Source organism: Nyctereutes procyonoides, unplaced genomic scaffold (genome assembly GCF_905146905.1).
Source record: "Nyctereutes procyonoides isolate TBG_1078 unplaced genomic scaffold, NYPRO_anot_genome, whole genome shotgun sequence".
NCBI classification, from domain to species: domain Eukaryota; kingdom Metazoa; phylum Chordata; class Mammalia; order Carnivora; family Canidae; genus Nyctereutes; species Nyctereutes procyonoides.
The window spans coordinates 17,388,831-17,406,722 of NW_026575146.1; the positions used below are offsets into that span (position 1 = coordinate 17,388,831).

The 17,892-nt window shown below is 37.1% G+C and overlaps 1 protein-coding gene across 2 annotated transcripts in view; it reads right to left on the reverse strand.

Moving 5' to 3' along the window:
• PRKN (parkin RBR E3 ubiquitin protein ligase) overlaps positions 1-17,892 on the reverse strand; it is a 1,295,055-nt gene that overhangs the window by 1,251,311 nt on the left and 25,852 nt on the right. The window lies entirely within an intron of this gene.

Genomic DNA, 17,892 nt, shown 5'->3' on the forward strand with positions numbered 1-17,892 from the left:
GTGTATTTTTCATATGTGACATTTTAGAAAAATAATCTGACTATACATATTCATCAGCCTTTAAAATGTTCATACCCTTTGACCCAGTAAATTCCATTTCTCTGAATCTACTGGAAATTTTCAAAAACAAATCCTAAATTTGGAAAAAGCTTCACACACAAAGATGCACATAGCAGTACAATGTATAACAGCAACATACTGAAAACATCCCAGCCACCCAACAACAGTGAACTGATTAAGTAAAATATGGTACATTCACTTGACGAATCATTATATAGGTATTAAAATTACATATGCAAACAAAATGTAATAACCCTGTAATATTAAATAAAATTTCCAGATAAAAAACTGTATAAAGATAATTATAGTTATAGGAAGAAATGATTCGTAGAATCAAAAACAGTGAAGAAATCTACTATCACTAAAACTTGAAAAATAGTTTTATTGGGGCAATGAGAGCACAAGAATTTTTATTTTTATTTTTTCTTATATTTTACAAACATTCTTTAATGAACATATATTATTTTAAAATGTAAATTGTTAAAAAATAAATAAAATATAAATTCTTTGCTATTTTTAATAAGAGAGCCAGGTGGGGATCCCTGGGTGGCTCAGAGGTTTAGCGCCTGCCTTCGACCCAGGGCGTGATCCTGGAGACCCGGGATCGAGTCCCACCTCGGGCTCCTTGCATGGAGCCTGCTTCTCCCTCTGCCTGTGTCTCTGCCTCTCTCTCTCTCTGTCTCTCATGAATAAATAAATATAATCTTAAAAAAAAGAGAGAGAGAGCCAGGAAATAAAAATCTGCTCATGCTTCTCCAACAGTGAAGAGGAGGAGCCAGCCTTATTCAAGGCTGATGCTGTCCAAAAAAGCAGTCATTACCCACAAGTAACTATTTAAACTTAAATTAATTAAAATGAAATAAAACTAAAAACTTTTTAGTGATACCTACTACATTCCAAGTGTTCAGTGTTCTTATATGGTCAGTGGCAACTGTATCAGAGCAGAGGGAACATTTCCATCAATCCAAAAAGTTCTATCAGAAAGGGCTGCTCTAAATATTTGGCACAAAGTCTTAGAGGACAAAAACACCACAGGAAGGAGGAAGATTCTTAAGTTCTTTTATGTTGAACCAGCTACGTCAGTGCATTAAGGGGACTACCTCACAGGATGGAATATGCTATACAAATGACTCTAGGTCAGCAAACTATTAATCATTACTTTATATATATTTTTTAGCTAGTTCCCTGGGATGTCATTTCTGATACCTAATAAATTCATACAAACATTATGTCTCTTGGAATGCTTATGAACTTGAGAAATCTGAAATCCACACTAAAATGGAACAATTCCACCAATGGGCAGCTTTCTCAGAGAGTAAATAAATTTGACTTTGAATTGTAACACTAGCTTGACTTGGAGAGGCAGGAACACAGGAAGTAGAGAATTTTGCCAATAATATTTTTCAGACATTTTTCCATAAAACTTTCTGGAAAAGGAGGCAAAAAAGAAGGAATTCTTCCAAAAAACTGTACTTTATAGTATCAAAATCACCTCAAGCAGATAAATATATAATAGTGCAAAAAATATACATCTGCCTTTGAGAAAGTAGTATAAAAGCAGTAAGAATACAATTCACTGTTCATCATTAATGCCAGTTTTGCCTACTGCAATATTTTATGCAGCTGGTAGGCCATTACATATTACACATTTCCCATTAGAATGTTTATTTAATTTTCTTGATTTGCCCTCATCATTGTATAAAGATGTTCCAATCAATTTTAAATTAATAGGCTGCCTTCATTTTAAATATGCAGACTGCATTTTACTGACATATTGTGAACACTACAAAAGGATGATTATCTTTGTTGGAGTATGCCAAGATCCTCTGATTTTTCAGTGTTTTCCACCCTTGAGATTTAAAACTCAATTCTTCAGCCAAGAAAATCAAGGCAGCATAAACTATAACTATTAAGACTTAAGTTGCATTTAAAAGTGTTCTAACTCCCCACAGCTTTATATACAATTCAGAAGTCATGTATATTTTTAAAGGTTACTAAACGTTCCTTAGAGGTGGGGATTTTATCCCCACAGCAATTTATATCAGTGAATAATCCTTAAAGTATAAGTATAATGATTACCTTTAAAATGTGTCTATTAAGAGAAGCAGAAAAGCCAGGAAAAAATAACAGTATTTGCAGTCAGAAGGCTTGGATTTGATTACCATTTCTGTTGATTCTTTAATCCTATGTGTTTATCAATAAAATGGGGCTAGTAAAAAGACATAATAATTCAAGAGAAGATGGTTGTGGTGCTGATACAGGGAATGACACACGGAGCAAGTTACATATTTTAAATTCTCATCAATGTTAATAAGGTAAATTATTTGAAACTAAACCAAACCAAAATGGCTATGGTTAGGAAAAAAAAAAAAAGTCACAACAGGATTTAAATATATCTATTAATACAAAGAAACACATTTGTGAAATATATATATAAAATAAGTATTCCTTTTTACCAAGTATGATGCTAAACAGAACTTTCTGGGACTTCTTTTTAAAAAGATTTATTTATTTGATAGAGAAACAGAGTGTGTGCCAGTGCGGGGAGGGGTGGAGGGGAAGCAGACTCCCTGATGAGCATGGGGTCAGAAGCTAAGGGGCTCCACTCCAAGACCCTGCTATCATAACCTGAGCCAAAACCAAGAGTCTGATGCTCAACCCACTGAGTCACCCAGGCATCCCTCTGGGACTTTTAAACTATAACTTAAAAGTAAATATGTTTATACGATAAAATTTAAAAGATCTGCAATTTATATAAATTGCATCTTTCATATTGATAAGTCAGCAGTTTCTGACATCCTCCTGCCCATATACCCATCAGCCCCAGCACTGACCAGCTGTGGACCTGGCACAGCTTAACATCTCTGAGCATCACTGGTCTCACTGGTGTGAGGTGGGTAGTACACCAACTTCATGGTGCTGTTGTGATATCTAAAGTATAATGCTATGAAGATGTCACGCAGAAAATGTGTAGTAAAAAGGATCAATAAATGTCTGCAGTAATCTTGACAGCACAATCAGTCACAAACACTATGCTGTCAAGTCCTCTGGTGTCTGTTCTTATAAGGGCACTAATCCCATCATGAGGGCCCCACCTTCATGTCCTCTGCTAACTTAATTACTTCTCAAAGGCCAATCACACTAGGGGGTTAGGGTTTCCATAGATGAATTTGGGCACAGTGGGACACAATTCAACGTTCAGCAGCAGCTGGCAGTGGATTGGTCCTGAAAAAAGGCAGTAGAGGAAAACTGTTTTATAATCTTGACTAACCAAAGCTCATTTACCTTCATGGAATAGAATAAGCCGAGTAGACAAAAGCTATGCAAAGGACTTAAACTATATTCCTGAGAACAAGGTGAGAGGAATAGACAAACATTTAAGAATCTTTTCTGGGGGACCAGTTGCCTTCTACTTTTCTTTTGTGGAAAAGAGATGAGATAATGCTGGATAAATTTAAAATAATGTTCATATACTATCATGTATCTTTTTAACATAGTCATCATACTACAGAGGCTATCTATCTTAAAATGATGGAAAAAAATCACACTGTTGATTATGAACAATCTATATGAAACATAAAAATTAACCTTCTGAGAAATTATAACAATTTGTTATTGAAGACATGTAGGCAAATTTTTCCACCTGTGTTACTTTTTTATACAGGCCAAACTTAGCAGGAATCTCTAATTATCATAACAGTGGGATGGCTTAACAAGGGTGTTGCCAGCCCACAAATGCAATTTGATTCTCAGCATGACTGCAAGAATGACAATTTACAACCTCCAGCAACAAGTAACTAGGAATATTAAGGTCTTATTAATTTACACAATGGAGAGCACATTGCTCTGAGATTAGTCAGAACAACAGAAAATGAACATTTTGAAGATTCTTATATTAATACCATACTTATTATGTGGTGGTGGATTTGGAATACAAACATTATGATGGACTAACAGCTATAAAGCACTTACACATATCTGTGATCAAGGTATCTGTTATAATAACTCCGCTCTGAGAAGTATTTCATTTAAATAAGCAGCCTGAATTAAAAATCCAGCCACAAGATAATACCTAAGTTAAAAAATGATACTTATTGTTTTATATATGGATAAATCTCATAGACAAAATGTTGACTGAAAGAAACCAGACATAAAAGAAAAATTCAATGTGTGATCCCATTTACTAATCTATGGTGATAGATGTCAGATGGTAGTTAACTTCAGTGGGAGTATTGATTGGGAGAGTATGTGAGGGAGCCTTCAAGACTGTTAGAAATATTCTTCATCTTAATCTAAGTGCTGAGAACATGAGTAAATGCATATGGAAAAATTCTTTGAGCTCTAAACATTAGATTTGTGCATTTCACTGTCTGTGTGAAATACCTCAATTAAGATTAAAAAACAGATCTACAGCATTAGATAACTATCTAATAAAAATGAGTAACAGTTCAATAGTACTAGATAACTATCTAATAAATACACAATAGTCTTTATCTTTAGTAAAACGAAATTTCTAACTGTAACTTTCTAAGTACCAAGTGTGCACCCACTTAGGATGTTTTAAAACCCATCTCCTTCTAGCACAGCATTACATACTTTACATTTCAATGTGGCTACAACTCCTAATCCTCCTGCCAAGATTTCCACATAAGCCAGGCTATTGATAAAACAATTGGCTGCTCCTGTAAAGAGTTTTATTTGCTCTCATTCCCTATCGGCTTAATACAAAGAAGAAAATATACTTGAAAAGGATCAAGTTCTATAAACAGGACTAAATGATTATGGAGTAGGCATCTTTATAATTGTGTTTTTACCTTTTTCTCCTAGTTGTTTCTCAAGGAGTACAGCTGAAATTGAACCATAAAGCTTAGCTTGACAGAAAGGCATTAGCCTACCACACTAAACCACAAAGATAGGAGAGACAGTTATTTATGAAGAAACAGTGTTTGCTATTATCCTTTTGAGTTTCTACAAAAGGGCTAAATATTGATGCATTTCCAAGTCACCTTTCCCCCACTTCTTGTATTAACAAGCAGGAGTATGTTTTAGATGCTCCTAATTTGTCAAGATCAGGTGAGCAGAACTATTGTACAGAGCACACTGCTCTCATTCCTACAAGGGCTCTGTAACCCTGCAGGTTATTAATAATTCATGGGTCTTTCTTGATTCACAACAGGGGCATTACTCAGAGGGCATCACTCTTATTGAAAGAAGTTAACGGCAATGGGCAAACAACATACAAGTCAAACAAGAAGTCCCCTATGAATCTGTGGACATTTAAGACCTGTTAAAGAGCTCCAATTACTATGGCTCCCCCACCCTACGTCCAGCCAAAAAAAAAAAAAAAATGCTCAGCATTCTTCACCGATATTTATACTGCCTGTTGGGCTCAATCTAACCATTTTTAGAATTATCTCAGTTGTATTAACACCTCCATGCTTGGGGTGCCTGGGTGGCTCAGCAGCTGAGCATCTGCCTTTGGCTCAGGGTGTGATCCCGGAGTCCTGGGATCAAGTCCCACATCAGAATCCTTGTATGGAGCCCGTTTATCCCTCTGCTTGTCTCAATGCCTCTCTCTCTCTCTCTCTCTTCTCTCTCACTCTCTCTCTCTCTCTCCCTCCGTCATGAATAAATAAATAAAATCTTAAAAAAAAAGACAAAACTCCATTCTTTTAAAATCATTTTGCTTTATTGTATGTTGAAACAGACAATGCTACTGGGGTATAATTATGCTGTGTTTATTGGATTAGTTTCTACCACTTAACCTTTCTGGCAAGACTATGACATCCACCATAATGCTGGAACTTTGGGGTTCCACATTATTTATTCATCAAGTAAATACATAAAGGATCCCAATGTTTTTATGATTGAAAACAAGTAAGTCTCCAGGAAAAGAAACCATCCTTTATGGCCCTCCTCAATGTTTAGTCCCCTGGGTAAAATGTAGACTGATATTCTATAAAAATCCATCTAAAATAAAAGGAGTTATGGTTTCCAAAACCTAAAGGGAAAATCAGGCTAGAGTTTAAGATGGTAGAACATGGCAAAGCCTGTGGCCTATGACTACATACACTACTTGAAGGCATCTCAAAAACAAAACAAAACAGAAACAGAAACAAAATACTGCTAGGCCAAACATGAATATGGAGGTGAGGTCACGAATTTTAGACCCGTGGTTTAAATCTGAAGACACTGAAGAAGATGTATTCCTTCCTCTAATGGAAGACATTCTTGTTGGTTAAATCAGAGCATTCATTTTTTTTTTCTTGAAGATGTATTTGAGGAAATACACTTGATATTGTTTAGAGTGTAATGCAAATTAAGTTTCAAGCAAAGTTTGAACTTTCTGAATATCAGTAAAAAGCAACCTTGTTCTAGTTAAAAACAGTAATACCTAATATTTACTGAGTGCTTGAAATGTGCCAGGTACCATTCTAAGCACTTTGCATATTTTAACACATTTATAATGCTCATAACTCTACAGAGTAGGTACTATTACTACCTCCATTTAATGGATAGGAAAGCCAAGCAGACACAGAATGGTTAAGTAATTTGACCACAGACACACAGCTAGAGAATAATGAGGTTGCTATTTAAACCTAAACTATCTTTATTCAGAGCCTGCACTCACGCATTGATACTCCAAGCTGTGCCTCTTAACTAAAAGCACTAGCAATGTACTCCCTAGGAAAGTGTCATCAAGGGATAGGAATTGTTTTCACTCATTAGTAAGACTGAATCAATTTGAAGGGGGAGGAGATGTACTTTACATTTATTCCATATAAAATATTCAGAAATCCACAATCAAAATAACTACATAAATGACAACCTGCTCAGGACTAAGAAGGAAAAGGCTTTTAGATAATCTGTAAATGAGTAACATCCTTGGTGATAATAAATAACAGATATCAGATAAATTGGGAAAAATATGATTTGATAACCATATACTGCGTTCATCCTTTTTTTTTTTTTAAAGATTTTATATATTTATTCATGAGAGACACAGAGAGAATGAGAGAGGCAGAGACACAGGCAGAGGGAGAAGCAGGCTCCATGCAGGGAGCCCGACATGGGATTCGATCCCCAAGACTCCAGGATCACACCCCAGGCCGAAGGGCACTAAACCACTGAGCCACCCAGGGATCCCCTGTGTTCATCCCTTATTTGAAATCAAAGTCTTTGGAATCTGTGGCTCTAAGATTCTATGTCCAATCAGATGTTCATCTTTATTTCTTCTTTTACTAATAAAATGCCCCAAGACAGTATAAGTAGAGAAATAAAGGGATCTTTGAAAAATCCTCATTTTTTTAAAATTGATAATAAATTTTAAATTCTATTGATTTAATGGGTACTGGATAAAATTAATAAACCTCTCTCTTGGCACTGAATGTTAAGCCTTCATGCTGTTGATCATGAAAAATATGATGTCCCAAAAAACAAGAGTCTTCAGTAGCAATATTATAATCATTTACCCAGGGTGTGTTCTCCGGTTGACCTCTTTCAGAATAAAAAGAACTTCCACTGGAAACAATGTGATTAACATTATTTATTATCTACATCTGATAAGCAATAGATAACAAATAATGAATCTTTTCACAAATACACAAAAAGCTTCTTTTAGTAAAAGCCCTTACTATATCTGAAGATAAAAGTTATAAATGTAAAGCTAAAGCATTTCAGATAATCATAAAAGTAGAAGTCTACATGCACAAATCACAAAACTCTGCTTCTTCAGAGGTAGGTAAAATACTGAAAGTTATGAACATGCACTCAGAGACTGCTATGGCTGCTTCAATTTAAGTCATTATTTTTGTCTGCTCCAGCTAAAAATGCATTAGCAGATTCTACACAGAAATCCTCTGTGGAATCCTCTCTGGAAAGGGTGAATGTACAACCACTGCATTGATAAATGTCACTAGTAGGTACAGGAACACGGGACACAGACGCTGGCTAGACAGGGCTCACACATCTAAAAGCAACAGCTTTCAGAGCTATTGTGGTTGTTTCTTTTTTAATCATAAAACACAGTAAGAAGTATATTTTACATCACAACCTGACAAACACATATATGCTTATAAGTACTTAAGTAAAACTACAATTTCATGGAACCACTCAGATCTTCCTAGATGAGAAGTTCTATTCTATTCCAATAAAAAAGAAACATAGGCATAACTTGCTAAATTAGCTGCTTGCACCACCATCGGCTCACTAGCCGTACTCTGTACAGTTCTGCTCTGAAGGACTGGAGAAAGCCAGCACAGTCAGAACATCCAGCAGCAGAGAAATGAGGATCACCACCTCAGACTGAGACAGGCGGCTTTCTGGCTCCCGTTGCCTACCGCACTTGGTGCATCCGTCCAAGAGAGGTCACATGAGGCCTCGGAGATCAGTTCTAAAGACTGAACATCCCTGCAGGCAACCTCATCTGAATATGTTCCAAGAGCTTACTCAGGATTGGTCCAATTCTCCTCCATGATTGTGCACTTATGTGTTGCATGATATGCAACAATATATCCAGACACAAACACGCTCTTGTGGATGGAAGACTGAAGAGGAAATCCAGAAATGTGTACAGCTGTGGAAAAGCCTACCCTCCTTCTTTCTTCTGTGCCACTCCTGAACTCCAAGCCTCCACTATCACTAACGTATCGGAGCCAGTCTCATTTATGCCCTCGCTCTGCTTGTACCAGCCACCACAAGAATTCCCCAGAAGGCCCACTCTCAGTCCATACCTCCTCTCCCCCTTCTTGGCTTTTATTTCTCTCCATAAAACTACCAATATCTACCATATTATGTATTTCACAATTTGAGCTTACAAGCTCGTTGAAGGTAGGGAGTTTGTCTTTGTTACATTCACTTACATCAGCCCTTGGCACACTGCAGGCACACAGTAAATATCTTTTGAGAGAAAGAGAGGTAGAAGAGAGTAGAGAGAGAAAACAAACATAGTGCTAATGTACCATCTTTAATCCCCTTAAATGTGTGCTGCCTAATCTAAGCACTTGCCTGAATTCTGTATTCTACAGAATCAGAACAGGAATTGGCTTCCCAGAAATCTCCAGAAGCCATGTTAACAATCCCTCAGGCAAGCTATAAGGCCCATCCTGTAGGGAGCCACGGCTTCAGTTAAGTTTGAGAATTCCTTAACCTCATCCTCCACTTCACTTCAGTAATAAATACAAAAGGGTTATATTTCTCTAAGAAATGTTTGTTACTTAGCAAAAAAGAAGTAGCCAAGCCAAGATGGAAAATGCAAGGGAAAAGTGAAGAAAACAAGATAATACCATGAAAACTAAGAAACCTAATTGATGGAAATGGTTTTCTGCAGGCATAAAATTGCAAAATATTAAAGAAGGAAGAAGCCTGAGAAGTGATGTAGTCACTCCTCTTCACTTTATAAAACATAAAACCGAGGCCTAGAGATTTATAATTAGCTAACATTGAAATGGGCAATTATTACAGAAATTTTGAGGGATTCTCCCTCAAAGGCAACAGTGGATGGCAATGCAATCACTTGTCTTATCATCATTTTGAGGAGAAAAAGGCTGCTAAGCAATGATGTTTCCTATAGCTCCTTGACCCCATCTTCCACTGCAACATTGCTACAGCTCTTAGCTCTGTCTGCCCAGGTTCTGGCTTCAGGTAGAGAGCATAGGAGGACCCAGGTGCTCAGCTTAGGAAATGAGTGTCCAGTTACAAAGATTTTATTGTTACTGGTTTCCTGGCACCAGAAGTCCAGACTGAGTCGATAAATTGTACTGTATCGGTCTATCTGGGACTCTGGTTCTAACTAGAGTCCATTAGCCACATGGCTGTGTTGTTTATCTCCAGGTTTCTACCCCTTTATGATCACTCTGTTTGTTTTCAAGACCTCTTCCAGACAGTTCAACTCAGGTTTCACTGCCCCATGCATTAGCATAGACATGTGCTATGCTATGTGACTTAGCAGGCCTCAGGGATTCAAATCCTTCATGCTCTTAAGTAAAGGACTGGTTTTTTACTTGCTCCTGGGATATAACCCCTAAGTCCTTGTAATAATAAAGTGTCTTTTAATACCTGAAGCACTGAGCCACACCACACAGTTTATGCTAACAATGTGATTTATGGTGAACATCCATTTTTGTTCACCTGGGCCCTGGACCACTACTATCAGTCTGACATCTGGAGGGCCTGAAGCCAGAGTAAACTAAGGTCAGCCACTCTGGTGGCCCCTGCCTACAAAACTCCTGGACACCAGGTTCAGTAAGCCGCTCTGGTTGACAATGATCCACATGTGTTTTCACACATCCTTGCTAGGAGAATGAAACAGTGTCATAAAACCCCACTGGGAGAAGATAACAGGAAGTCTACACATGGTCTCACCTGTACTCTGCCCCATATTCCTTTTACCTTTGCTCACTTTAACCTGTGGGTATATATACAACCTGTAATAAACCATAACTGTGAGTATGATAGCTTTTCTGAGTACTTTAGGCAAATAATTAAAACTGAGGGTGGTCTTGGGGATCCCAGGCATAAACTAGATTCTCTTTTCCCACAAATATCTCAATCAGCCTTATTATCCATGGAATATCCATATTCCTTGGTCATTACCACTCTCTGTTCAGATATCTAATAACCACTGAATTTCTTAAGTTTCATCAACATCAGGTCTTGGTGGAAATAAATACACAAAAAGAATAAGCTCATGTAATTTGTATGAGAAAAAAAAGGCAGCAATTTCTCAAATGTAAACCAATTACAGAAACCAATATAAAATGAGTGAATGAGACTAACCAACTGCAAACTAGATCATTTACAGCTTATTTACCTGATGACTATCGTTCAGGTAAGAGATTAACGTGCCTCATAAATTCAACCCCTTAAGATTCATGTGCCCCACATGGTTCTGCCTGGAGCAGCCATTGTGCCTTTCTTTCTGATCCATCTTGTCTTATTCATCACCTTACATCTGCCACTAACATTGCCTCCTCCCTCAGTCGAGATATGGTGCTGATCCATCCAAACATTCATCACAGAGTATAAAAATCAAAAAGGCACATTGTTAGTTCTGCTTTGGGCAATGAAGGATACTGAGAGTTTATCTTTAGGTTTTTCTCTTAACGTGGTTTTAGGCTGACACTGAGCATAACAGGTGTGAGGAGTGGAATACCACCCCATGTAATCACTGTCTCCGTCCCTTCCCCAAATGTATTAAAGGAACCCAACTTGGAAAAGGAGAACTATCCAACCATTAGGCTTCATTCTTCTATCACCAAAATATAGTACAAATAGCTGTTTTTGTTCCTAAGAAACTTTGGTTATTGAAATAAAGATCCCTCGAAATAGTCAAAATCACCACCTTGGATCTCAGAATTCTTGGTGCCTAGTAGAGTATAATCGCAGCTGTTTCAAAAGAGCTATTTGAAGAGGTGCATAGTGACTAAAAGAATCAAACAAGAAGCAGATACCAGGAATAAGTGAGACAATTCAAACTGCATGTGAAATTTAATGATACACATATGTTACTGAATATACTCTACCCCCACCCCCAAAAACCTGTCTATGGACCTTGTGTAGCTCCAGGGATAAGTACTGGAGAAACTCGTTGTTTGTAGATGGAGGAGTTCTGGGAGGCATTTCTGTCAATAGCTGTAATCAGGAGGTTAATCCTGACAGCTTCTCTGATTCTACATGCCAGAGATAAGGGTGATAATCATGGCAATCAGCAGAAGAAGAGGCCTTCAGATGCAGAACTAAAGAGGAGAATAAGCATGCTTGATGTATGTGTTTCATGGAGGCCTATTTGCACAAGTGGCCCTAGAGGCAAGTGAGCAGATGGGCACCTCCAAGCTTAGAGAATCCCTGAAAGTTACTCAAAATTAAATTGTATCACTCCTAAAAGAATTTATAGTCCTTGGATGAGTTCTACCCTATGAATAATCTAGGAACATAGTGAAAAATTGTATACGAGTCAAAATAAGTTAAATCTTAACCTTTCATCCTTTAAAAAAGTAGTATCTGATATAGAATTATTTAACTTGATTTGAATTTAACTCCATTTAATGACACCTTTTTTGAATATAATGACACATTCCATGTTAAATAGTTTAAGTTTCCCAAAATAGATCCAAAGCAGGTTTCATGTTACATGTGAAGCTTTAGTCCAAAAGGAATGGTCCTAATCTGTATTTTTTGTCAGGCCTACATTCATTTTTATAACTAACAAATAAAATTTAGTGCCACTGTAATGAAGTGCATAAAGTTGTACTTGGACTTATCAGTTTGCTTTCTGGCTCTAAAGCTTTGAAGTCAAATGCTAGTAACTGTCAATATGCTCCTATCACATACACACCCAGCACTCATACTGCAAGTCAGTGTCATCTGCAGACAGAAATGAGAAGAAATTGAACATATTTTATGGCTGTTCTGCTTGAGGGAAGAAGAATAAGGTAAATCAATACTTCTTGTCATTTCCTGAAAATGCTGTACTCTCCAAGACATTTAGCCAGCATTTGCCCATTTAAAGCAAGGACAAAAACATAAAAAGAAAGTTTTTAACTCAGAAAATTAACATGTCAATATTTCTGGGTCACAAAAATTGAAGTCATATCAAGCATTACTTCAAAATCTAAGTTAAATACACTCTCAAGGTTGGTTGCTCTCAGTAACTATCATTAAGAAAACCTAAAATTTCAGGAATGGAGAGTCAGATTTAACACCCTGTTATTGCTACTGAAATATTAATAAATTTATAGACCTATTGAAAAATGCCAGGACATGACTTTTTTTGTAAAATTAGATCTACAAAAACATTCTATGTCTTTACTCATACAGTATATTTTCTCCCCACTCATTGCACCATCAATTGAAAAAGAAATTTTTCATAAAACTCTACTTTACTGTTCAATGTTATTGCTGACTTTTGGGTATGACTATAATGAGTATGTCTCCATTACCTAACCACGTCATTTGTACATTTAAAGAGAAAAATGTAAAAGTTGAGTTCAGCGAGACTCCCAAAGATTTTTTACAATTTAGGAAATTAATTCTGAATCTGAACAAAATATATTGGTCCTGGGTTAGAAAATGTAAGTTATAACTATATAAATTAAAAGACTCCTAGCAATATTTAGAAATATTAAAAACCATTACTAGTAACATATGACAGTACATGGAGTTTAGAGTCAGAGAAACTAGAGTCCAAATCTTGACCAACCTCCTAATGACTTCTGATCTTTGGGCAATTTTGACCTCTCTGAGCCTAAGATTATTTTTTATACAATTGAAATATGCAGAATGTACAGATGCTCTGAAGTTTAATGAGCATCTACCTACATGCAGTGTTTGACACAAGGTGTTCAGTAAATGTTACTCTCTTTCCTACAAAGAAATTGATTACAGAAGACACATTGAATAGAGGAGGGTGAGGCAGAGAGAGATAGGTAGAGAGCAAAAATAAAGACAAAAGATATCCCACTAGCAATGATTGCCAAACATTAAAAAAAAAAAACACAATTAAAGAGCTAGATCATTAAAATTTTAATTTTTACGGCCAAGGAATTCAATTCTAAATCCGAAGAGAAATGTGGTTCTGCAAACATAGAGAAGTCCATCTGATGAGAAAAAGAAAAAAGCAAGTTCAAGCCCTGTTTTGCTTGTGGGTTTCCTCTTGAAATTTGATTTAAAAGGTGATGGACTGGGGATCCCTGGGTGGCGCAGTGGTTTAGCGCCTGCCTTTGGCCCAGGGCGCGATCCTGGAGACCTGGGATCGAATCCCACGTCGGGCTCCCGGTGCATGGAGCCTGCTTCTCCCTCTGCCTGTGTCTCTGCCTCTCTCTCTCTCTCTCTGTGCAACTATCATAAATTAAAATTTAAAAAAAAAAGAAAAGAAATTAAAAAAAAAAAAAAGGTGATGGACTTTTTCCTGTACCTTGACTAGGCTCAATGGCTGGGAATAGAAGAGTCATTTGGAAAAGCATCCATTTGTTTGTGGGTAAATTAGACAGTGGATTCACTGAACTGTGTATTCAAATAACCGGTGATAGGAAGGGCTTCAAAAAAAAGCAAAATTTAAGCCAATCCCTGAGATTGTATTATTCCATCCATAAATATTTCAGAAGGCATTCCTAAAAGGATTCTTACAAAGTATACAAAAATGCCATCAACACACCAAAAGCTTAACAATATTTCCTTATTACCAAATCAGTATTCAAATATGTTCCACTGTCTCATATTTTTTTTAACAGATTGTTCAATTCAGAATCCATATGTTTGCTTCCAAACAGTCTAGGTGTGGGGGTGGGGGGTGAAAGTACAGACTGAGAAGGTTCAAGCTGGATGGACGGCATGTAGGAGTTCATCACGCCATTCTCCCTACTTCTGCATAACCTTCATACTTTTGATAATAAAAATGTTTTACATTTTCTATAACAGAAAATTAAACAAAGACCAGCATCAATGGCAGAAAGAGATAAATAGAAGTAGTAGTGTTTTCTACTTATGCTATGACAGCAAAAATTTGGGAAGCATCTATTCACGCAACAGTGCAGGATTCTGTTGAAGTTCAAGGCAAACCTATTGAGAAACAGCAAAAGCTATTTAAAAAGTTTATGAATCAACTTTTGCATAACTATGTTTAGTAGACTGTCAATAACTTGATAATACCATTTCTTGAGGGGGGGTGCTGGTTAAAAATAAAAATTCCCAATCCCTTTTCATTTTTTCTTATATATTCTGTTGGATAAATGATGCTCTCACACCTCAGCACAGAAAGAAGTACAAATCTGAGGGTGTGAAATCATGAAGAATGAGAGCCATGAAGAACACAGAGACACATACCTACTTTCCCAAGCTGTTTCCCCTGTTTTAAGGAATGGCAATCATAGGAAACCCTGGGGAATTTGTTTACATCTACACACGTTAAGAAAAAGTCTGTGTTGGCATATATGGGATGGTTTACCTTCTCCTTGCCTAAACATCTCAGCAGATGTGACCATCCGTTCTAGAGGATCAGCATATAGAAAGCATCTGTAACCATGGCAAATCCTGCTGGTTGCCTAGTCCCTATAGCTTTTCCCTTTCTTCTTGCTAATAAAACCCTGATACCCTGTGGTGTGGCAATGTGCCTAGATTTTTTTTTTTAAGATTTTATGTATTAATTCATGAGAGACACAGAGAGAGAGGCAGAGACATAGGCAGAAGGAGAAGCAGGCTCCATGCAGGGAGCCTGATGTGGGACTCGATCCTGGGATTCCGGGATCACACCCTGAGCCAAAGGCAGACACTCAACTGCTGAGCCTCCCAGGGGTCCCTGTGCCTAGGTTTTTAAAACTATATTTTCCAGCCAAGGTTGACTATATGACACAGTCCTTATTACTGAGCTGTAAGTGAAAATCCCTGTGGGGAAAGCCCTTTATAAGGGGACAGATAAACTGGTTTGTTACTCTTTGCCGTAAGCCCTTTGCTCCTCTCGGTCTTCCTGTCTATAATTCTAAATGCTTCCTGGAGTTCCAGAACCATCACCTAAGCATGAGGACCCCCTTCAAACCCTAATGATTATGGCTCCTAAAGTCAAAGGGCCTCACTTTTCTGACTCCCCTGGCAAGAAAGACTATGAGTTTCTTCCCATGTGCTCCAAGCATCCACAGGTCCTCTACTTGGCCTCAGGCTAAAAGCCTCTGAAATTGGAACCTCCTTCTATAGCCTCCTATCTCCCCTCCTCCAAGCCAGTGTGCACTAGCCACCAGTCTCTCTGCTTGTCTTCACTCTTCAGTACCTCCAGGCAGTTGTTTTTGCATTATGTCCAGGTTTTTTGAGCTTCTTTCCTTTTAGAGGGAATGAAATTCCAACAGGGCTTTGGTCCTTCATACTTCGAAACATAATACCTTAAATTCTATTCCTACATAAGCCCCCAAGGAACTGATAGAATCTATACAATCTATAGGTGGCTTCTTGATCAGAGAGAGCGTGGTACTCATAAACCAGACCTAGTGATGGAGGTCAGGAACAATGGTACTTTAACAGTTTTTGAAGAGCTCTTCACTGTCCATTAAAAGAATTTTATTAATCATTTTACAAACATTATTAAATCATTCCCATGTATGCTTTAGGATTAGGTGATGGTACTAGCTATCTATGACCACCAGAATAGACACAAGGTGACACGGGCCTTATATGTCAATATGTTTCAGATCATTTCACATATTGTAATTCAGCAGATACATAACTTCCAAGCGACAAGGAAAGTACGGAGAAGATACCAAAAAATCCTTGCCTTTTTTCTTATTGGAGAGGGGGAAAAAACAAAGACCTACAATGAAGGAAAAATCAATTGAAATCAATATATAATCAAATGCTGAAATATGGAGGAAAAATATGTCAAAAAATCTGCCAAATGGTGACAAAAAGAGATTCAATTCTTTCTAGATACTGTGATGAAACCCTAAGTAACATCTAGTAAGTTGTGGAACATGATTAGTAGATACAGTACACTAGAGATCACCAATAAGTTAGCCTTACTATAGTAACAGATAAGTAAGAAAGGTATTTTCATGTATCATCTATTCTTTTCCATTTCTTCCTACATTTTACTTTCAATATCATATATGAACTAAAACTAATTTTAAGAACATAAGTACTCCAATGTTTTAAGTCTGAGTGATTGGAATAATGATAAAGTCATTAATAAAAATAAGTTGGAAGAAACTTATTTTGGAAGAAGAAAAAGAGATGACAGTTTTGTTTCAAGCATGTTCGATCTGCGAAAACAATAGACAATCGCAGTTGTGTCCACCATCTTTCGTATGTGACTATTCACATCTGAACTCCACTCGCTTCTTCATTTGGTGGCCTTCACAAGACTCTTGGATTTGGTTTCCTTAATTGCAAAATTAGGATCACAACTTCAAACTACAGGACTATATTTTGAGAATTAAGTGGCATAATTCAAGTTAAATGCCCAGTAAATAGCAGGTATCAAATATTAATCTTTCCCTTCCTTCCTTCTTTCTAGTCTGTCTTTTTGAAACCCACTTTGATTCTGTATGGTCTCTACTTCAAACTGATCCATTTCCTAACCATCCTTTAACACCATTTACTTACTAATCACACATCCTTTGCTCCTATTTTTTCCATTCCTTTCAAATTTATAAGTGCTATACATTCTTCAAGGTCCATTCAAGACTCATCTTTTTTTTTAAGCTTTTTTTTTAAAAGATTTTATTTATTCATGAGACACAGAGTGAGAGAGAGGCAGAGACATAGGCAGAAGGAGAAGCAGGCTCCATGCAGGGAGCCGGACATGGCACTTGATCCCAAGACTCCAGGATCACGCCCTGGGTCCAAGGCAGGCGCCAAACCACTGAGCCACCCAGGGATCCCAAGACTCATCTTTTGATGAGTAAACAATCACTCCAATCTGTACTGTTTTTTCCTTTGCTAAATGCCTCATGGCATATGATGCTATTAACTATTTCACATACTTATGACTTATCTCTCCAACTAAACACAAGATTCTAAGCAGTAGAATCTGTATGTAAAGTTGTTTTGGTTTGTAAAGACTGGAATCTAGCCCTCCTCAGAGATCCATACAAGCCTGCTAAATAAGGTAATCAGTGATGCTAACCATTAAAATCCAAGGACTAATACCAATTCAGGTATGTCCAGTAAAGTTATATTATAAAATATCATTTTTATTTACTATCCATTGGTGAGCAAATCAAAATCAAATATGATTGTTATTTTTTGGCCTAAAAACCCATGCTTAAAAAAGATACTCTAAGAAGAGACTTTTACAACAGACCTTATACCACAATGTTTATTTAACACTTGCACATGAAGGCAAGAATTTAA